We start from the raw sequence: 22471 nt of genomic DNA, 5'->3' as shown, positions 1-22471 counted from the left end.
TACCTGCTGAGCTATCTTGTCATCCCAGCCTTTGTGTCTGTGTCTGATTTTAATTTTGTTTTTAATTATGTGTGGTATGTGCAAGTGAATGCAACTGTCTGTGGCGGCCAGAGACAATAGGTCCCTCTGGAGCTGCAGTTACAGCAGTTGTGAGTCACTTGACATAGGAGCTGGGAGCTGAGCTTGTGTCCTTTGGAAGAATTTCTGAAGATGCCCCTAAACCACTGAACTCTCTCCACCCCTTGTGTGGTTGTTTGACACGAGATCTCTGCTCTGCAGCTCAGGCTGGCCTCTGAACTCGATAGTCCTCTATCTCAGCCCCCTGAGTTCTGGGATTACAGGTGCCAACCACCATGTTTAGCCACGTTTTTAAACTTCATTATGGAAATATTCAAACATGCAAAGGTAGAGAGAAGGGTGCCTTGAGCCCCCCTCCCCCCAGTATATACACTTCCATAGTGATTTCCCACCAGAGGAAGCTTCTACAGGAAGCAGCTTTGCCCAATCTCGGTCATCAACCTTGCTCTCTGTCTGAGGAAGGGCACTTGTGAAGTTAGCCCTAGGCAGTGGTTCTCTGGGAAAGAGAGACCTAGGGAGGTTTGTTGCTCAGCTCCCTGCCTCCAAATGGATCTATGGGTGTGTCCCTAGGGTAGGAGGGCTCTCCATCCCACGGTCCCCAAGCCTGTCCCACTCTGCTCTGTCAGTACTGCAGGGTCTGGCTTGGTTCTCTAACTGATGGAGGACTTCTTTATTCTCAAGGCTGGCTCTCCCTCTCCCCATGACCTGTCTGGGAGTCTGTTACCATACTGAGTGTGACCTGTGATATACCTGGATGGCCGGTCTACTCTTCTCCATGGCTCAGGCATATTTTCTTACTTTTCCTTTCCTGTTGTTAGCTGGCTGAGGGTGCTTTAACATACATGGATTAAGTGCCTCAAAACTGTGGCACTTTGTGGTGGATGTTGTCTTCTGCTCATCTCTATTGGTCCAGACTGGCAGAGATCTGCTTTTGGTCCTGTAGGTTTCTGCTGCAGTCTGTATAGTGTTTCAGGTACTGTGTCACCGTTTTTGGCTGGTGGACATTTCTGGGCTTAGCCTCTCAGGCACAGGTATGATGTCCTTATGGGAAGGGCCACTCTGAGAACACAAGGGTATGAATGGGCTTTTAAGGGGAACACAGATACTATTTTGGACATTTGTGAGAACTTACCCAGATGCAGAGGGTTCATGGAACGGAACTCAGTATTTAAGAAGAAATTTGATGCACACACACATTTTCCTGCTCAGCATTAGTGAATCCTTTTGCAGGCTTGGGGATTGAACCTAGGGCCTCATGTAGGATAGACAAACGCTCTCATACTGAGTTACATTGTCGATGTTGTCTTTTTGCTCTTGAGTTTTGTGGCCTGATCTCATTCAGTTGCCCAGGATGATCTTCAGTTTACTCTGTAGCAGGCCCTCAATTGTGTGAGCTAGGGTCTCTAGAGTAGCTGGGATTTTAGGACTGAGCCACCAGGCCTGGCTTCTACTTACCATTATTTTAAAGCACACCACCTTCCTATGTTTGCTCCGGTTTTGTCATTTTAATTGCTGTGTGATACTTCTTGCAGTAGCGGTATTGTCACCTGCCAGAGTGTTTCCACTGTTTTTGGACATTTCAGTTGTTTCCCGAATCCTGCTATTTAAATTCCAGTGTGGCTGGAATCATCCCTATACAGGCATCTCTTTTGTTCCTGTTCTGAATTCATTTCCTTAGGATAATTCCCAGGAATGGAATTCTTAGGTTAAAGAGCCTGGAGTGTGTCTGTCTGTGTCTGTTTGTCTCTGTTGGGTGCTGCCCCTGAGCCCCCATGCGTGTAAGTCTCACATTGCCCAGGATGGCCTTAAACTGTTAATCCTTCTGCCTCCACCTCCCAAGTTCTGGGAGTTTGGGGCATGCCCCCACTCCAGTTTTCTTCTTTGTTTACTAATCTATTTATTTGTGCATTTTTCCTATACTCTATTACATTTCCCTCGACCTTGTTAGATTGTTCTTCTTGCATTTGCTTTTTATTTCTCACCTGTGAGTTCATTCAGTATTTATTGAACACCTGCTGTGTGCCCAACACTCCCTTCGATGCTGGAGAAAGACAGGCAGGGAAGGCAGAAGGCTCTGTGGAGGAAGGAGACAGATAATAAACCAGGGACAGAGAAGTGGTTTGAGACAAGGAGAATGGGAAGTGGGGAGAGAGAGGAGGTGGAGGTGATGGCTTCAGGTTGGGGGTGGGGTGGTGGAAAGGGGCTCTTTCCAGGGAAGCAGGGTGGGGTGGGGGGGTGGTATCCATGAATGGATGGAGTCTGGAACAAGAATGCCTCTGCAGCTGGGAAGAGGGTCTAGGCAGAGAGACTGCCCTGTGTGGTAGCTTTGAAGCAGGCAAGTACTTGGGACACAATGGTGGTAGGGAGGGTTTTCTCCCCACGTATCTCCTTAGCCCTTTTCTGGACACTGCTCTGTGGCATGGCATAAACCTGCCTAAGGGTGTATTGACTCTAGCAAGTTAGCTGGCACGTATGAGGCAGAGTAAACCCGCAGAAGGTGTCGGTGTGGTGTGGAGGAGGTTGCAGCTCCCCAGGCCGCCTGGCTGACTCATTTCTGCACCGAGGTGTGTTAGATCTTGGGAAATGCACCTTGTGCTGCCAGACCTCACTGTGGGGATGGTAGTATGGCCCCAGCCCTACTGGGGTCACGTTGAACCTCTGCCAAGGGAGGAGCTGGGAACTGAGGTGGCCAGCTCGGATGCTGGGCTGCTGAGACCAGGTGTGGTTATCTGGCACCTACTTATGGGAAACAGTGCCCAAGAAGGAGCCGTGGGAAACCCCTCCTCCTTAGCTGCCCCGATCTTTACTGAGACTTTGGCTTTAGTGTGTGCCAGAAATGTAGTCCTGGGGATGTTGCGTTCTGCCTTCCTCCTTCTCTTCTCTTTTCTTCTCTTTTCTTCTCTTTTCTTCTCTTTTCTTCTCTTTTCTTCTCTTTTCTTCTCTTCTCTTCTCTTCTCTTCTCTTCTCTTCTCTTCTCTTCTCTTCTCTTCTCTTCTTTCCCCCTCCCCCCATTTAGGGCTTTGTACTTGCTAGGCGAGTATTCCGCTATTGAGCTATATCTCCAGCCTTTGGTTTTCTAAGATAGGAGCTTGCTATGTAGATCGGGCTGGCCTTGAATTCTTGACCCTCCTGCCAATGCCTCCTGAGTGCTGGGATTCTAGGTGGGAGCCACCACCTCTGGCTTAGTATTGTGTTGTTTTTGTTGGCTTTCTTTCCTTAGGGTGGGCAAAGAAGGAATGTGACATCTGAGTGGATGCTTCAAAATGTCTATCTTGTTTTTGGCCAGGATCTTATGTATCCCCAGCTGGCCTTGAACTTGCTATGTAAATGATCTTGAATTTCTAGTTCTCCCGCCTCTATCTTTTGAGTGCTGGGATTATAGCTGTGCACCACCACGCCTATGTTCTATGATGCTGGAAATCCAACCCAGGGCTTCATGCGTGTTAGGTGAGCACTCGATGAACTGACCCACAGTCCCAAACCCTTCAAAATCTCTTTTGGACAGTCTAGGATGTATTCATCTGGAGAGCTGCAGGTTCCATGATTGTCCTGGAGAATGGGCTGGTGGAAGAAGCTGGCCATCGTTTTGTTTGGAGGGTTCTGAATGACTCATAAGCTCTGTAGCCATGAGTGGGGCCAGGGTTGGTCAGAGTTAAGCATCTCCCAAAGCTCCCTGCACTTGTTTGTTGCTGAATGGAAAAGGAAGGCTGGATCCTGGGTGGAGAAGAATTTAGGCTCCCTGTTTCTTCACCCCACAGTGGGGGGACATCCTGAGGGAGACTGGCTGATTTTGACCCAGCATACCTTTCCTAGGAGTTCTCTGAGTGCATTTTGGAGTCATGATAACATCCAAGTCCACCTTGTGGATAAAGAAACCAGGCTTAAGGGTGTTGGTGTAGTCTAGAGTTGCCTGGATTTGTACTGGTGAGTTTCATTGCACCCTTCAGAAATCTGCCTCACCTTGGGTCATAGTTGGGGCTTTGGGAGCTGATGGGATCATTCAGTGGGTAGTGGTGCTTGCTGCCAAACCTGACTCCCTAAAAGTTGTCCTTGACTTCCACTTGAGAGCTGTGATACATACAGGCCCCCTCCTCATGTTTGCCAGTGCTTAGTATTTTTAAAGAAATCATGTTGGGAGAAAGGGTTTGTAAAATATCTCCTTTTTGTTGCCATTTTGAAGACTGTAAAGTTGTCAGCAAGACAAAAAACAAAACAACAACAAAAATAGAGTATTGGAAACTGGATTAACAGAAGAGTCAGGAACAGAGGTGACTAGTTCTTGGTAGAGAGGAAGCTGGGGAGAGGCCTCCTGTGAGGAGCAGGCTCTGATGGGGGCATACTGGATTCCACAGAGCCAAACAAGGTTCGAATCCCACATGTTCTGTATGAAAAGCAAAGTATGGTTGGTGGCATTTGGCACAGCTGTATTTTAAATGTTGGTAGCTGATCTTACTAAAAAGAAGGTGGTAAGTACCCAGGGAGATTCCCCTGGTGGCCCTGACTCACCCTGGCCAAGGGGACAGAACAGAGCAGGATGACTCCATTGGCAAACGGAAACTTGTCTTTGAGGGGACAAGAAACTTCTCTGTGTGGTAGGCTGGTGGTTTATGAGGAGGTGGGGGTGGGGGGAGAAGGACAGGGAGAGAGAGGGAGGCTGTTCATGCACTTGTGACACCTATGCACAGAAAGCCACATGTGCTCCAGCTTGCCATGTGACTGACTCATGGGAACGTGGTCTCATTCACACTCTGCCCTCCTACGTCACTCGGAGTGGATCTGATTCTTCTTAGACTTGGTGGCCTCAAATGTCCAGACTTTGTCTTGGGCAGTTCACATCTTAGACACAGCTTCCTCTCCAGCCCCAGTTTGCTTCATTTGTTTCCAACACTGGCAGCAAAAAGTCCCAGTCCCACGTGCCGTAGCATACTGGTCCCTGTCACTCTGTGGCTGTCGAGCCAGGTTCTGAAAGTCAAGCTTGTTGCTCCCCTGGGGAAGTGGGGGCAGATAAAGCTCCTGGGCCCCATTGCCCGGCTTCACGGCCCCTGCCTCCTCCTCTTCCCTGTCTATCACAGGATGCAGGGACTTGGTCTTGTTCCGAGAAGCCGCTGCTCACTGACCATGTCTGTCTTAGGTGGCCGAGCTGAGAGGGTGAGCAGCAACACCATAGTAGGTGAGACCACAGCTTCTGATGCTTGATAGAGCTCAAACTCTGTCTCCTGACTGTGTTTGGGGGCAAGTTACTTAGTCTGCCTGGACAACCGTTTCATTATTTTTAAGTGGGGATTATAAGAGGATTGTCGTTCATAGCTACTGAGATGAGCCATGTGAAGCACAATGCCTAACCCAGAATAAGAATATTTTCACCTGAGAATTTGCTATTTTTTTATTTTCTCCCTCCTTCTCTTTCTCGTATGGCCCAGGCTGGCCTTGAACCTGCTATTTGACCAAGAATGACCTTGAACTCTGATACTCCTACTCATATTCCAAGTTGTGGGATTACAGGTGTGTACCACCATGCTGACTTACTCAATGCTAAGACCAAACTCAGGGTTTTGTGCATGCTACAATCCCAGCCTGCTTTTTATTTTCTCAGTAGGTATTTGATTAGTACCCACTTTGGTTGGACACTATTGTGAGTCTTGGGTGAGGAGGGGATAACTGTGAAGACAGTGGGTAAAACTAAGCTCTGTGGGACTAACACTTCAGTGCTGGGGAGGAGACACAGACAGTAAACAAAGGAGCAAACTATACTGTCTGTTAAGCGGCTGGCAGAGCGTGAATGCAGAAGCCCGAGGGAGTGGTGGGCCTAGCTCACTGGAGAGCCCAGAGGGAAACTAGGGTGGCCTGCATGGAGCATGTCACATGCCTGCCTCTGCTCCCAGGACTTAGAGTCTAGGAAAGGAGGAGGGAAGGGCTGTGAAATAGAAGAATAAGGAGAAAGGTTTGGGGTCTTATGTGAACACTTGCCTCTGTCCTGTAGAAACTGTTTTGAAACTTGGTTCATTCTTCTCAGTTGTTTTCTTTAGATAGGGTCTCACTGTGTAGCTCAGGCTGGCATTGAACTCACAGGGATCCACCTACCTCTGCCTCCCCAGTGTTGGGACGAAAGGTGTGTGCCTCAATGCCCAGCACCTTATTTTTTATTTGGAAAACAATTATTATTATGCTTTTGTTGTTGTTGTTTTGAGACAGGGTCTTGTGTGGCACTGTCTAGCCTCTCACTTGCTGTGTTGCCAAGCATGACCTTGAACTATTGACCTTCCTGACTACTGCACCACCATCCTTGGCTCATGCAGTGCTGATGAAACCCAGGGCCTCACACATACCAGGCAAGCATTCTTAGGGTGGACCACACCCAACCTCTTCCCTTAATATTTAGTAACGAACAATGTGGAGACCAGGATGCAAACCTGCCATTAAAAGGTGGGTTTTTGACTTACACAAAGTGTATGTTCTGACTCTGGGCAGGTGGTGGAACCCTGGGTTGGTCAGGCTGTGGGTCTGCCACCTGCTCGGGCATTATGTGGATGAGTCACCCTTACTCAGCATGGGACATCTTCCTTGTCTGTCCCGATGTTCCTTGTCTCACGTGGTTCTGTAGAACACAGTACACAACATCTGGTCCAATCCTGTCTCCCTAGGGAGTGTTTCTCCTAAGGCAGTGACTCCGAAGCAAAGTAGAGTTTATGAGAACATATTCAAACTATCTCTAATAGCGGAGAGAGAAAAGGCAGCAAGAGCTGTCCAGTGCAAGGGCGTGGTTGATCACATGTGCCATGGCCCAGCCCGCTATACACAGGTTATTATGGACCCACATGCTACTTCAGAAGGCTGGGAAAGAACATGGTTGTGCTTATGACATTGCATTAAGAGGAAATAAATATCCAGACGGCAAAGTTGTATGCCTGCAGCATTCATAGCAGTGCAGTTGGTAGAGACATGTATGTAGATGGGAAGACCAGAAATGAAATAAATTGGGTGGGGGCTGCTCTTCTTTTGGAAAAATTCCTTCTTCATCCCTATAATGTCACACTTTTGCTTATCACTGTGTATCCTGGAGAAAAGGCTCGGTGGTTAAGAGTACTGGCTGCTTTTCCAGAGGACCTGGGTTTGATTCCCAGCACCCACATGACATCTCGGGGATCTGATGTCCTCTCCTGGCATCCGCGGGGACAAGACATGTACATGGTACACAGACACGGAGGCAGGCAAAACATTTATATGTGTTTTTTAAAATGAAGTAATGAATATATGAGTGCCTACCAGACTCTAGTCATTGAGTGCGTCCCAGACTAGAGTCCCCTTGCCCAGAAAGGTGAAGTAGCTGCTGAAGGGCCATCTGCTGGTAGTGGTGACAGCCTGAGACTGAACTTGCAATCTGACTGGTCTGTGTCACAGCATACTGGACCATGATGATGTAAGTTTGAAAACTGGCCACACAGGGAAAACTTCAGCTCTCTCAGGATACCATCACAGCTATATCAGCCACTTCGGTGATGGCTGCCTGTTCCTCACAGAGGGGACTTTACCTACAAGAGGGATTTCCTCTCCTTTTAAGGATGAAGACGGACATGTCTGGGGTTTTGTTGTTTTGTCTTTCTTTCTTTCTTTCTTTCTTTCTTTCTTTCTTTCTCTTTCTTTCCCTCCCTCCCTCCTTCCTTCCTTCTTTCTTTCTGTTTTGTTTTTTTTGAGACAGGGTTTCTCTGTATTGCTTTGGAGGCTGTCCTGACACTGCTTCTTGTAGACCAGGCTGGTCTCGAGCTCATAGAGATCCGCCTGCCTCTGCCTCCTGAGTGCTGGGATTAAAGGTGTGCGCCACCACTGCCCGGCATTTTGTTTTGTTTTGTTTTTTAAACAGGAACTTTGCCATGTAGTGGAGGCTGCTGAGATTGGTTTGGGAATATGCAGTTCCCAGAAGTCAGCTTTTAGAGTGATGGGATTACAGGCGCATGCTTTAATTCCCAGCATGTGTTATGATCTTCCCCCACCCCCGCCCGTGTGTGTGTGTGTGTGTGTGTGTGTGTGTGTGTGTGTGTGTGTGTATGAGTGTAGGTTCTGTGAACATGTATACACATGTGGAAGCCAGAGGCCAATATCAGGCATCTCCCTTGATTGTTCCCCACCTTAAACAAGTGTAACATTTTATATGTAGGAGTGTTTTGCCTGTATGGATACACCACACCATATGCACACCATGCCTGTGCGGGGGAAGAAGGGGGCAGCAGAATCCCTGGAACTGGAGTTACAAATGGTTGTGAGCTGCCATGGTCGATGCTTTGGAAACCAAATCCAGGTTCTCTGTGAAGGCAGCGTGTGCTCCTAAATGCTGAGCTATTCTCCAGCCCCTCTACCATGGTTGTGTGTGTATGTGTGAGAGAGAGAAAGAGAAAGAGACAGACAGACAGACAGACACAGACAGACAGACAGACAGGGAAGCTCTTTAAGACACGATGATGGCTCAGATGAGATGGTTCAGTGGGATCAAGGTGGTAGCTGCCAAGCCTACTGACCTAAGCTTAGTACCTTGAATCCACATGGCAAGAGAGATTGTCCTCTGACCTCCACACGCTGCCCTGGCACATGTACCATCCCCATTCCTCGAATATACATACATGAGAATAATCAAGGGAAGGCTCTATCCTTTGGAGGTGTGGAGGTGGACTCCTGGGTGCTTCCCCTCTTTGCTACTAACTGCCATAGGCTTGAGGATCCCATTCTTTGGGTTTTAGGGTCTCATTCTTTAGGATTTTCAGGGAAGAGTTTTGTTTTTGAATCAGAGCCTTGCTATGGAGCCCAAGCAAGCACTGAACACTGTATATGAGCCTCTTTCCTGTTAAACATTTGCCACTGTATCCAGGCTGAGGCAAGTGAGCTTGAGTGGAAGCCCCAGGGGTGTGTGTTAAAGGCCACCTAGGATTCACAGAGGAGGTGACCCTGAGGATGTTTAACACAGCATGCTTTACACTGGTGGGGAACTGCAAACAACCCTGGCATCTGAAATCTAAACATACAACCCTGGGCTATTGTGCCAGCAAAACTAAGCACATTTGATGACAGTCTTTAAAAACACTACTTATTGAAAAGAATTAAAAAGTGATCCTAGTGTACTACTAACAGACCAAAAAGCACAGTCCATTAATTATTAAAGATGAAATAAGCCTGGTGGCATTGGTGCACACCCTTAATCCCAGCACTCGGGAGGCAGAGGCAAGTATATCTCTGTGAGTTTGAGGCCAGCCTGGTCTACAGGTTGAGTGCCAGGACAGCTAGGGCTACACATAGAAATCTTGGAGAGAGAGAGAGAGAGAGAGAGAGAGAGAGAGAGAGAGAGAGAGAGAGAGAGAGAGAGAGAGGGAGGGAGGGGGCACCCCCCCAGCAGTTTGGAAATGGACACAGGATGATCTGGAGTTCAAGGTTAGCCCAGGATATATGAAACTTTGTCTCAAAAGACAGAAATATAAGCAAATGCAAAGAGAAAAGGTTGCATGGAGGTAGTGTTGAAGAATGGCCTTCTAGCTGGCTTGTTCTCTTCTTGGCACTTTCTTATTCTTGTTTCTTCCAGAATTCATCCCAGGGCCTTGAACGTGTGGTATTCCCTGCCCACTTGTAATGTTTTTAAATTTTGAGACAGGGTATCACTAAGTTGCCCAGACAGTTCTTGAACTTGCAGTCCTCTTGCCTTGGACTCCCAGTTAGCTGGGATCCGAGGCCTGTGCCATCACACTTGGTTGGCATTTCTCCTGTCAGGGAAAAAAATCATGCCATATTTATGTAAAAATGTTTTGGATGGATTTTCATAGAATTTAATGTGGCAAACATTTCTCAGGTTTAATTTTATCCCCACTGTTAAGTTTTAACCATTTTGTTGCCAAGACCTGGCCCCTGGCTCAGTGTGAATATCTGCTCACGTGACATGGCTTGAGTCTACAGATCAAAAAATAGATTTTTTTTTTCAGGTGTGTGAAGTAGGAGCTTGAGCACGATGAGGAAGAAAATGGAAAATTCACAGAGCAACTTGTCGGCAGTTTTTTTTTTTTTTTTCAAGTGAAATTATGTGTTCTTAAAAATAATCTAAAAGCAGGACTGAGAACATTAGATCCTGTCAGAACCACCATGAGTGACAGTGTTCTTCCTTGGTGACTTCATGTGCGGTATCTTCCTGAGATCCTAGGACTTGGTGCTCTGCTGGAGCCAGTAGCTGCTTGGGGAACCCTTTGCAGAGGCGAGTTGCTTCAGAGACGAGGCTTGCTGCAGACCCCTCGGGGGTGGGGGGGGCTTCTTCCTGTCCCTGCTTTGTGAGCACTGGCTGCTGATGGCTTCCCTGTCAGTCCTGGAGTTGCCTTCAGCCAAAGGGAATGTCGTTTCCAAGGGACCTCCACCCCATCTGGAAATGGGGGTACAAATCCAATCTTTCTTCTCCACCAGAGACCAGTTCAGGTGGCCTTCCTTGCTCCAGAAGTCCCCCAGGCTTATCTGTGACCTGTGTTGGACCCTAGCCTCAGCCTCTCCCTGTTTAGGCCTTTTTCCTGAACCCCATGCTGCAGGCCAACCCCTCTCAGAGCCTGCTGTTAGGGAAACTACCCCAGACCCAGGCTTGGTGAGTTGTGGAAGGGAGAGTGATGGCATTTCTGCCATTTTGTACCCATGCCTGCTTGTATATGTGTGTGTGTGTGTGTGCACGTGTGTGTGCACATGTGTTCAGAGGCCAGAGGAAGACATGAGCATCCTATGCTATCACTCTTCCACCTTATTTCCTCCCTTAACCCAGGGTCTCTTGCTAAGCCTGGAGCTCGCTGCTTGGGTGCTGGGGGTCCGAATTCAGGTCCTCATGGTTGTGCACCAAGTACTCTTCCCACTCAGCCTCTCCCCAGCCTTTGTTTCTGACGTCTTTAAGAAGGAAGATTATAGTCTGGGGTGTCCATGAGCTCTCAGCCCATTCAGAACATGTGTAAATTCTTGAGATCGGAAGACACGGGTGGGTTCATGCGTAGTCCAGCCCTCCACTGTGCCTGCTACCATGTCCAATTTCTTTGCCTACTTCCTGTGGCTGTTCTCAGAAAGTGGCCTTTTGATTGTTGGGAAAGATTACCCAGCCATAAGCCCTGCCCCCCAAGAATCTGTGGGTCTCAACTGGAGAGCTTCCTTGTGCCTGGAGCACCAACGCGTGCTTCAGCTGAGGGTAGTGCTTTTGCCAACCTTGTGCATGAGGCCTTCCAGGAACTGGGCCGCTTCAACCTTCCATTCCCTGATCTGTTGATGGGTAGATGGGCAACATTTGGTGGGGTCTCCTGGTGGCCTCAGAAGTCACACTTCTCCAACGTGTCTCTGTGCCTGCTTCTCAAGCTTTTGTTTAGGCCTCCTGGTGCCACCCCTAGATTCTTGGTCCACAGCACACAGGGCTGCTTTTTGCTTTTTCAGACTTGAAGCTGAGTCTCCTCACTGTGCCTAGAGCTCTTCCTGTCTCACTGGGCAGCCGCTGTCATCTGTTTCCTTTCTCCTTCCTGTCTTATCTTCCCCAGCAGGGAAGGTGCTAGGCCTGGGGCTCTGGATACCTCCATTTTGAGACTTGCCATGCCTGTTCCTGTGTGGCCCCTGCCTTGCAAGTGCAGGCAGCTCTTGGGGGTCTTTATTACTGCGTTGTTGGTGTAGACGAGATCTTCTCCTGTATACCACTCCATAAAGACATTTTCATCCTGTCTTAGTTAGGCTTTCTTTTGCTTCGATGAAACACCATAACCAAAAAGCAAGCTGGGGAGGAAAGGGTTTATTTATTTGGCTTACACTTCAGCATTGCTCTTCATCACTGAAGGAAGTCAGGACAGAAATTCAAACAGGGGAAGGATCCTGGAAGCAGGAGCTGATGCAGAGGCCATGGAGGGGAGCTGCTTACTGGCTTGTTCAGCCTGCCTTCTTATAAAATCCAACACCACCAGCCCAGGGATGGCACCACCCACCATGGGCTGGGCCTTCCCTCATTGATCCCTAAATGAGAGAATACCTTACAGCTGGATCTCATTGAGGCATTTCCTCATCTGAGGTTCCTTCGTCTCTGATGACTGACTCTAACTTGTGTCAAGCTGAAACACAAAATCAGCTAGTACAACTGACCCCTTGTCAACTTGACACACAAACACATCACTATTAAGCCACATCTTTTTTTTTTTCTTATTCACCCCCAAGATCTCACATTAAGAACATAAATATCTTTAAAAGTCCCATATTCTTTACAAATTAAAACACATTAAAATTTTAGTAACCAATCTTTGTTAAAATTCAAAGTCTTTTAAAATTCAAAGTCTTTCAACTGTGGGCTCCAGTAAAATACATTCTTACTTCAAGGGGGAAGAATCAGGGTACAGTCACAATCAAAGCAAGGCAAAACAAAATTCCAACCATCCAATATCTGGGATCCTCCTCCAAAGGGCTTGGGTCACTTCTCCGGCCGCAGCACACACAGCTTGTCCTCTAGACTCCGGCTGGCTCCACTCCACTGCTGCTGCTGTTCTTGGTGGTCATCCCATGGTGCTGGCATCTCCAAAATGCTGGGGTCTTCTGCTGCAACTGGGCTGCACTTTTACCAGTAGCCTCTCATGGCTCCCTTCATGGTGTCAAGCCTCAACTTCTTTTCATGACTGACCCCTTAAGTCCTGGGCCTTTAACTGCTACCGGGGCTGCACTTTCGCCAACAACCTCTCCTTGCTTCTCACAGTGCCAGGCCTCAGCTGCTCTCCATGACCTGTTTATGCTTTCAAAACCAGTACTATCTAGGTGACAATAACACTACCAAGTCCAGCTGCCAGCATGAGGTACAACCTTGGCCACCTCTGGAACGCAGCTTCTCTGTGCTCTCAGGAAACACTTCCCAGAAGATTTCACCTCAACGATGCCACCGCTAATTTCTTAGCTCTAGCTGACCGGCATCAATTGTCCCAGTAACGTAAAAGGTTCACATCAGTAGTTCTGGTATCTTGTTAATCACAGCAGATTCTTCAGCCCCCAGCTAACCAGAACCACAGGATCTTAATTCAAAATAACAGATGGCCCTGATAGTCTTTAAACTTCCCTTTGAAACTTCACAAGCCAGGCCTCCATCTTGTGCACTGCTCTTAACATTCTTACCTTCCAAGTTCCCACAGAACGTCTCACAGATCTCTTAACACTCAGTGGTTCTTCCAGCCCAAAGTTCCCAAGTTCTTCCACAATCCTCCCAAAAACATGTTCAGGTCTGCCACGGAAATATCCCACTGCTGGTACCAATTTCTATCTTTGTTAGGGTTTCTATTGCTATTATGAAACACCATGGCCAAAAAGCAAGTTGGGGAGGAAGGGGTTTATTTCATTTACACTTCAGCATTGCTGTTCATCACTGAAGGAAGTCAGGACAAGAACTCAAACAGGGCAGGATCCTAGAGGCAAGAGTTGATGCAGAGACCATCGAGGGATGCTGCTTACCGACTTGCTTCCCATGGCTTGTTCAGCCTGCTTTCTTATAGGACCCAGGGTCAACAGCCCAGGCGTGGCACCACCCACCATGGGCTGGTCCTTCCCTCATCACTAAATGAGAAAATGCCTTATAGCTGGGTCTCATTGAGCCATTTCCTCAACTGAGGCTCCTTCATCTCTGATGACTGTAGCTGTGTCAGGTTGACACCCAAAGCCAGCCAGGACACATCACATGCTCCCCACTGTTGGTATTTTCACTCATAAAGTATACTCTCCAAGTGCTGTACTGCTACACAGTGTTTTTGTCACACAGCCCTTTATGGCCTCCTGGCAGGACCTCCAACGTCAAGAACTCCCTTAGCATGTAGGGAGCCGGGCATAGTCTTTGGACTTTGTGTAGGTGAGGCCAACGTTGCTTCATGGGGAGAAGTCGGCCTTTTGGGGAGAGGCACATTCTCTGGGATGCAGACTGTGAAGGAGGTTCCAGTGGCCTTGGTCTGGTCCATCCCAGCATTAGGGACTCTGCAATGTACCTCATCCAAGGGGAGTTTTGTCTTTCATACCTTTCAAAGGATGTTGATACTGCTTAGTCAACATTTACTGAATATCTAGTGGGTGCCAGACACTTGGACAGACAAGTGCACAGAAGGACATTACTTCAGTCCTGAGTCCAGAAAGAATTGACCAGTTGATGCAAGATGCCTGCTCTGGGGGATACCATGCCTGAGTCTGCTGGGCTGTGACTCAGGCATGGTATCATTGTCTGCAGAGTCCCCAGGGTCCCTGGTCTGAGCCTCGCACCCACTTTGCCACATGGACAGATGTTGGGAGCTCCTGGGAACCACTGTGCCCCCCACCCTCCAGTTTCTACCTCTGCCCACTTGGCTTGCACTCTAGGGGAGCCCCCTTTTGGGGCTCAGATGAATGGACTTTGGTATCTAGAGGTGCTAAGTCACAGGCTCCTCTGCCTTGTTTCTGACAGTGGGTTTAGAGGAAGTGTGATATTCTGCAGAGGGGAACATCTTCAGACCGGGTGATGTCGTGTGAAGTGGGTGGGTGGGGGGCTTTGGAGCTAGACTGGCCTATTTGCCATTTGCTAATTCTGAAGCCTGGGATGAGTTATTTCACCCCAGAGCTTTGGTTTCTGCCTCTGTAAATTGGGATCATATAAGATGCTCTTCATGGGCTCTTGGGAGGACCAAGGATGTCCTATGTAAGAGGTCCTTAGTGGTATGTGCTTGGCGTGGTTGTCAGTATGGTGTGTGTCTTCCAAATAGTAGTCACTCTAATTATCCTTGGAGCTCCTTTCATTTCTGGCCCTCAGCGGGATAGTTTGTTGAAAAGACTATTTGGACTTAGGTTTGTTAGCATTTGCTAACTAGGTATTAAGTATTAAGATTTGGACCAAGTTTTTTTCTGGCAACCAATAAATGAAGTGGGCATGGTGGATTTTTACTGCAGGGGAAAACCATCATATTTTCTTAGCTCCCCCTGGCTCTGAGGTTCTGTGACCTTCTGCACATCTTTTCAGGGTTTTTCTTCTATGTAAACACACTGACAGGAGTGGTATTTGGCAAGGGTGGTTTGGCCCTGGCTGTCACCACAGGCTTGGGTCTGGGATCTGAGGCTGTTTAGTTGCCTGGTTGCTGGCATGAAGGCATCAGGGCAAGTGATTTTTTTTTTTTTCTTCCCAAAATGTGGTTATGACGACAGAGTGGTCAGTCGTGCACCCCATTGCCTGTTGAGTTTGCTCGTCTGGGGTTTGTTGGCAGGCTTCCTGCTGAGGACATAGTATTGGCCATGCTGGCTGATGTGCCCATCAGCCCCCCCCCCCCCATTCCCATCAGCTGGGCACTCTAACCATGACTGCATCCTGACTTCCCTCAGGGACTTGCGGGCCCCTTCCCTCCTGCAGCCAGGGAAGAGTTTGACCAGGTCAGGTCAAGCTGGTAGCAGCAGCCTGAGTCTTTGGAGAGAATGTAGGAAGTAGAGAAAATGGGCCTGCAAACCGGAGAAGTGGTTTCTCAGTGGGCCTTCTTGTTATCTGAGACAATCTCACTGTGTAGTCCTGGGTGGCCCAGAACTCACAGAGATCCCCTTGCCTCTGCCTCCCAAGTGCTGGGATTAAATTAAAGGCATGTGCCAATCCTCCCATCTCCCCACTGTCCACAACACTACCTTCTCCCCACTGTCTCTGCTCTTTTTCTTCAACAGCAGGCTCTCAGTTTGTAGCCCTAGCTGGCCTGAAGCTTACTATATAGATCAGGCTGGACTTGAAAGTGCAATGATTCTTGTGCCTCTCAAGGGCAGGGGTCGTAGGCATGTACTACTTTACTGCTTTTGTCTCCAGGGCGCTCAGACCCTCTGGGCTGTGGCGATCTCTGTGGGGAAACTGATGGTCTAGTTCTTTCCTGTTCTGTGATGTTGAAACGCTCTTGGAAAATTGCCAGCTACTGTGTGTTGTTTTGATATATATATATATAACAAGACACTGGGAAGTTATAGAAGGCTGAAGAGTGAAAGAGGAACCTCCTTCATATATATATATATATTTCCCCACTGTGGCGCTCCTCCCTCCACCCCCACCACCTACTTTCCCTTTTCAGAGGCATTCATGCTTGAAATTTTTATATTAATTTTATTAAATTTATTTGTGTGTGTGTGTGTGTGTGTGTGTGTGTGTGTGTGTGTGTGTATCAGAGGATAACTTAAGGGAATTGATTGGGTGACAAGCACCTTTACCCATTGAGCTATCTCACTGCCCCATATCTTTTTTGTTTGATTTTTTTTTTTTTTTTTTTGAGATAGGGTTTCACTGTATAGCCCTGGCTAGCCTGGAATTTAATGTATAGACCTGGTAGGCCTCGAACTCACAAAGATCTGACTGTCTCTGCCTCCCAAGTGCTGGGATGAAAAGTGTGCACCACTCACCCCACTTAGCTGTGTGTATTTTTTAAGTTAGTCTCCGGCTGGTGGATATTTAGGGTGTTTCCAGTCTTTTGCTATTACCATCAGGGCTGCAGTGATTTTCCTAGCTTCCAGGAACTGACATTAATCAAAATGCCCTGGAAGAGGCTCTATTGCATCAGTCCCTGATCCGTCAGGCAGCTCCAAAACACGGAGACACTCCAGGCAAGGGAGCCCTTGCGGCTCTAGTCTTCCTGATGATGTCCTGTTAGTGTCTGCACACCTGTGGGGACTGGTGTATCCTGTCTCACACTGTGTACCTTTCCCGAGGCCCATGGAATCGGGCATGTCCGTGGGACCCCCCAGCTGGACTTGTCACCATGCTCACTTCTAGGGAGGGTGTGGAGAAGTGTGCTCATGGGAGCTCAGCTGCAGGCTATGCTCTAAGAAGAGAGTTCCTGTTCTTGTGTTTTGCAATGTTCCTGGGGCCTGGGCCTGCCCTTCCGCTTTTCCTTGCCTTTCTGCAGAGGTTGCATGAGTGGAAGGGCTGCCCTGGCACCTGTGGGTTTTTTGTTTTGTTTTTGTTTTGGTTTTTTGAGACAGGGTTTCTCTGTGTAGCCCTGGCTGTTCTGGAACTCCCTCTGTAGGCCAGGTTGGACTTGAACTCACATAGATCTACCTGCCTCTGCCTCCCGAGTACTGGGATTAAAGGTGTGCGCCCGCCTGGCATGACATCTGTGTTTTTGAGGTGAGCGTCACGTTCCATGTGCAACTTCACCTACCTTTTCCTTCCTCTGTGCTTTCTCGTTGGTCTTCCTTTTGTTCTTTCTTCTCCCTTTCTTCATTTGCTCTGTAGACTAAAATCCCTGGTAGCCTGGCTATTTCCGCCATCCACCCATCCACCATTCCTTCCTCCCTCCCTCTCTGTTCTGTGTGTGGAAGACATAAAACCACAGCTGCTGAGCTCAGGTGAGGGGCTGGAGTCCAAGTGACTACAAAAGTCACCATGGGTCTTCCTCTGTAAGAGGGCTGGCTGTGGATAATGTAATACACCAGACATACAGTAATACTGCCTAAATGATAGCAATCATTAATATCTTTTAAGTGATTTTGGTGGCGTTTTCTGAAATAGACTGTAACAATCTAGCTCATATATGATGGAAAATAAAGTTTGATTGTGAAATGTAAAAATATTTTGGCCTCATCATTAAAAAACACAGGTAAGTGCTGGTGAGATGGCTCATCCGGTTAAGGCTATCACTATGCCTGATGCTGCCACCATGCCTGCCAACCCAAGTTTAGTCCCTGGGATTTATGTGATGGAAGCAGAGAATTGACACCTACAAGTTGTCCTCTAGGATCTTGGTGTATACTCTCTCTCTCTCTCTCTCTCTCTCTCTCTCTCTCTCTCTCTCTCTCTCTCTCTCTCTCTCACACACACACACACACACACACACACACACACACACACACATTTTACAAAATGAATAATGACAAAATTCAAAACTCAAAAACAAAGGTTAAAAACTGCCAGAGTTCATTCAGGCTCCTCAGAGCCCCTTCTCTCCTGAGTGCTTGGATGGGACCCCTCATGGGAGAGAAGCAGGCCTCGCTGGTTGGTAGGGGGTGGATGGGAGTCTCAACAGGGGAGCAAGCAAAGGGCTGGGGTGACCTGGGGTGTCCTGTCCTTCTGTCACCTTTCCCCAGTGGTCCAGAAAGCAGTTTGTAGCTCTCATGTGCGGACTGACTTTGCACTGTGATTTGAGAGTAATGTGTATTCTTTGGATTTAGCAGTCCAGCTCTCGGGGTGCTGGCACCTACAGAAACAGTATAGCCTTCAAACATGTAAGTCTGTGTATAAAGCTGTTCTATGGGTGTATGATTGGAGATTGCTATGAGTTTAGTAATGGCAAAGGTTGAATCAACCCTAAAGTTCTGTGATTGGTCTACCATGCACCCTAACCCTGAACTACACTCCCAGTTTGGTCTTTTTATTTTTTTTTCTGAGATGATCTCAGGTAGCTCAGGTTAGCCTCCAGCTGGGTAGTGGAGGATGATCTTGAACTTCTGATCTCGTGTTTTCACCTCCTGAGTGCTGAGATTACAGCCATCCACCACCATGACTGGGTTTTGTGGTGTTTGAGATGGAACTCTGGAGCTCGTGTGTGTGTGGTAGACAAGAACTCTGCCAACTGAGCTACTTGCCCAGCCTTGTGTCTGCTTATTTGTTTTTGAAACAAGGTCTCTCCATGTAGCCCTGGCTGTCTGTAACTCTCCATGTAGACCAGGCTGGCCTTGAACTCATAGAGATCTTCCTGCCTCTCCCTTCCAAGTGCTGGGATTATGGTGTGTGCCACCACCTCTGGCTCAAATTTTCGGTGTAGCCAAGGATGTTCTTGAGCTTTTTATCTTCTTCTTGTGTCCATCTCCAAATGTAAGGATGATAAGCACTAGCCACCATACCTGGGCCCAGCTGTTTTTATTTTTTTATTTTTTGTTTTTCAGTGGTGCTGAGGGTTGAACCTCACAAATGCTAAACAAGCATTTCTACTGTTGAGACAGAGTCTGTCAGGGTGTTCATGCTTTCCAGGCTCCGTAATCCTCCTGCTACCTCCCTCCTTCCCTCCCCATCCCAGCACGGAGGTTACAGGTGTGTGTCACAATGTCTGCTTTCTGTGTCTTTCTTTTCTTCTATCTTTTTCCTTTCTTTTTTTTTATTTTTTACTTTTATTTTGAGACAAGCTGTCACTATGTAGCTCAGCATACTTGCAAATACAGGCATTTGCCACTGTGCCTGGCCCAGTCATGTTTCACAAAGCTCCTGTGTATACATCATTCCTATGTGGGTCTACACACACACACACACACACACACACACACACACACACACACACACACCCTGCTCTCTCACACACACACACACACACACACACACACACACACACACACACACACACACTGCTCACACTAACTTTGCTTTGGTGGGAAATGAGTGGAAGCTAATGACTTTTTTTTTTCTCACCCTGCCCATAAAAGGCTCGTGCTTTGGGAAATTTTACTTTCTAGTTGGTGTTTTCCTCCCACTAAAAAAAGAAAGGGAAATAAAAAGTTTGTGTGTCGTTTTAGTCCCAAGAGGGTGGTGGGTTTGCCATAGGGTGCAGACCTTTGCTGAAGAGCCATCACTAAGCATGCACAGGGAAGAGTCCAGGGTCTCTCCTGTTATTAAGTTGGCCCTGCCCACTGAACTGAGGCTTCTTGTCCTTGCCCTGCCCTGCCCTGCCCCTGGCAGGCTGCTCTGTGGGCTGTGCTCTGCTCACCATCTGTTGAGGAAGCAGTTGCTAAGCTGTTAGCGCACCCCCCTCCCATGTCTAATTTAGCAGGGCACCCTCCTCTCAATAGGCCCCACCAGTGCTGTGGGATCACCCATTAATTATTGACTGGGGTCAGCCACCTGATGGGACTCCTTTGCCCACAGACGGTGCTGACAAGCAGTTCCATCGCACATGGGGAGGAGGGAAGTGACTAGGAGGGCGTGAGCAACTGCTAGGAGTGGGTGGCTTCAAAATAGAAACGCGTGAAGCGTCTAGGAAGGTAATTTTAAACTCGGATCTTCTAGAAGCTGTGGTTCTAAGTGAACCATGCTGCAGGCAGCAGGCAGCAGGCAGCACAGGTCCCAGGATCCCTGTTGAGCTCCCCTTTGCAGCTGGCATCTGCCCAGTACCCAGCACCATCTTCCTCTAGGGAAGATCGGGCATGTAATGGCAAGGGTTTCTCCAGAGTCAAAGGCCTGAGACTGTCCTTGCCTCTGACCTGCCATGTCGTCCTGCACAAGCTACTTCCCTTTCTCTGGGAAAGTTCTTGACACTTCTAAATCAGGGGATTTGGGGGGTCTGTCACAGTTTTAGAACATTTTGAATAATAGATATGTATATATACTGTTGCAGCAAGAGAGGCATGAGTTAGATAAAGCCCAGAATCCAAGACCGGTGGGCAGCCATGGCTGTGAATCCTGGCTCCTTTAATCTGCATTGAGATTTCGGCTTGGTGTGATTAGTAGTGGATAGGACAGATTCATCTCATCTACAAGGAAGAGCTAACAGGATGGATTTGGGAAATAAGTTTTACTTCCTGATAGGTGCTCATTGGCATTGAGGACTTCGGAAGCTGCCTTTTGTCTTAGCTGGAGAGCATATTTCATATAGGGAGGGAAATGGGTGTGATTGTGCTTTAAGGATGCCACTTGGCGGAAAACATTGGTGTGGAATTCGCCAACCTTTCCTAATCCCCTCATCATTTCATTTGCAATCAGCACTGAAACAGTTGACTGTGTGTGACGTGTAAGACACCCTGATCTTTGAGCCTCAGGAAACACAGTGAACAGGCACTATTGTCTGTCTGTTGCACTTTGAAAATGACAAAGTTGAGTCTCAGTGACCTGCCCAGTTTTGTCTAAGGCCACCCAGTTGTGGTCAGTGTCAAGCTAGGACTGGAGCCTGGCTGTGAGTACTTAGTCTCTGTTTTTTATGCCCTTTTAAAGACAGGTTTTGAGGAGAACCAGTTCTGGAGCTATGGCTGAGAATATTTGGCCCCACAGGAAATCATGCCCTTGAGTTATTTAGTCCAATAGGTTTTCTCAGCTACCTGGTGATCAGCTCCACACTGCCTATTCTGCCTGCCCAGCCAGGGGAAGCCCCAAGGCCCACATGTATCACATAATTCAACTCCTCCCTCCCTCCCTTCCTTTCTTCTGTTAAAAAAAACTAAACTAAAAGAGTTAACTTCATTATGTTCATAGTTCACAGTATACATGAAAACTGCATTTTGTTTTGTTTTTGAGCCAGGTCTCTGGCTATCCTGGAACTCACCATATAGATGAGGCTGGCCTTGAACTCATAGAGTGCTGGGATTAAAGGCAAGTGCCGCTACACCTAGCCAAAACTGCACTTAACATTTTAAAAAATTATTTATTTTATATGTATGAGTGTTTTTTCTGTGTGTGTGTTTATGCATACCTGGTGCCAGTGGAGATCAAAAGAGGGCACTGGAAACCCTGGAACTGGAATTACAGATGGTTGTGGACCACCATGTGGTACTGAAACTCCAATCATGTCCTCTGTGCCAACAGCCAGTGCTTTTAACTGCTGAACTATCTCTCCAGCCACCGAACTGTACTTTTATTTTATTATTTTGCTTGGTTTGGTTTTTTTGAGACAGGGTTTCTCTGTGTAGCCTTGGCTGTCTTAGAACTCACTCTCTAGACCAGGCTGGCCTCAAACTCAAAGAGATTCACCTGCCTCTGCCTCCTGAGTGAGGGTAAAGGCATGTGCCACTACCACCTGGCCAAACTATACTTTTAAATCCCATTTCTCCCCACAAAACCATTTTCTTTGCTAGGAAGTGAGTGTGCAGGAGGGTAGAGTCTTCCTTGTGACACCTGCAAGCCCTCAGGTTCAGGACCTTGGTCTCCAGTGAAATAGGACAGATAACACAAAACTGATAAGGCACGCCTTCTGACTTATCTCCTGGCGAGTCATGCCAGGCTGGGTGAGCACCATCATGGGATAAGAGGGAAGATCTCATCACTTAGAGGCCTGGACATCATGGGCATGTGGTCTCTCATGGTGGCCCCATTTCAGGAGCAGGTCCCATAGGCACCATCCCAGAAGGAGGAGGGCCCATCTTTGCATCATGGGAGGGCTTCCCATGTTGGGTACAGACTTACACTAGGGTGAGGAGGACTAGGGTCTGGGAGGAAATAGGGTTATGGCCCCAGCAGGAGAAGCAAAGACGGGCTGGGGGACTGGTTGTATCTTTCCTTGTTAAAATGCAACTGATGTTTAGTCTGGCTCTGGGCCTGCTCTTCCATCCATTTCTGGTGGTAGTCTTTCACATTCTCTTTTGTGTTTCCTACCATTGAAGTGTGTGTCTCTCACAGATGGGAGGGAGTCATGGTAGGTATTGGAGTTGTCACAGAAGAACCCACCCAGCATGTTCCTCTGCAGGCTGTTGTTAACCTTGTTCCATGATCCCCTTTCTGTCTTGT

General features: G+C 47.9%; 1 protein-coding gene and 1 pseudogene across 2 annotated transcripts in view; one reads left to right on the top strand and one right to left on the bottom strand.

Moving 5' to 3' along the window:
- Nucleotides 1-22471, top strand: part of Ksr1 (kinase suppressor of ras 1) — a 130963-nt gene that overhangs the window by 12346 nt on the left and 96146 nt on the right. The window lies entirely within an intron of this gene.
- On the bottom strand, nucleotides 1060-22418 carry LOC113836778 (annotated as a pseudogene).

This window comes from Cricetulus griseus, chromosome 7, assembly GCF_003668045.3.
Source record: "Cricetulus griseus strain 17A/GY chromosome 7, alternate assembly CriGri-PICRH-1.0, whole genome shotgun sequence".
NCBI lineage: Eukaryota > Metazoa > Chordata > Mammalia > Rodentia > Cricetidae > Cricetulus > Cricetulus griseus.
Note: the sequence above shows the minus strand (reverse complement) of the source record. Positions and strands in the feature narration are given on the sequence as shown.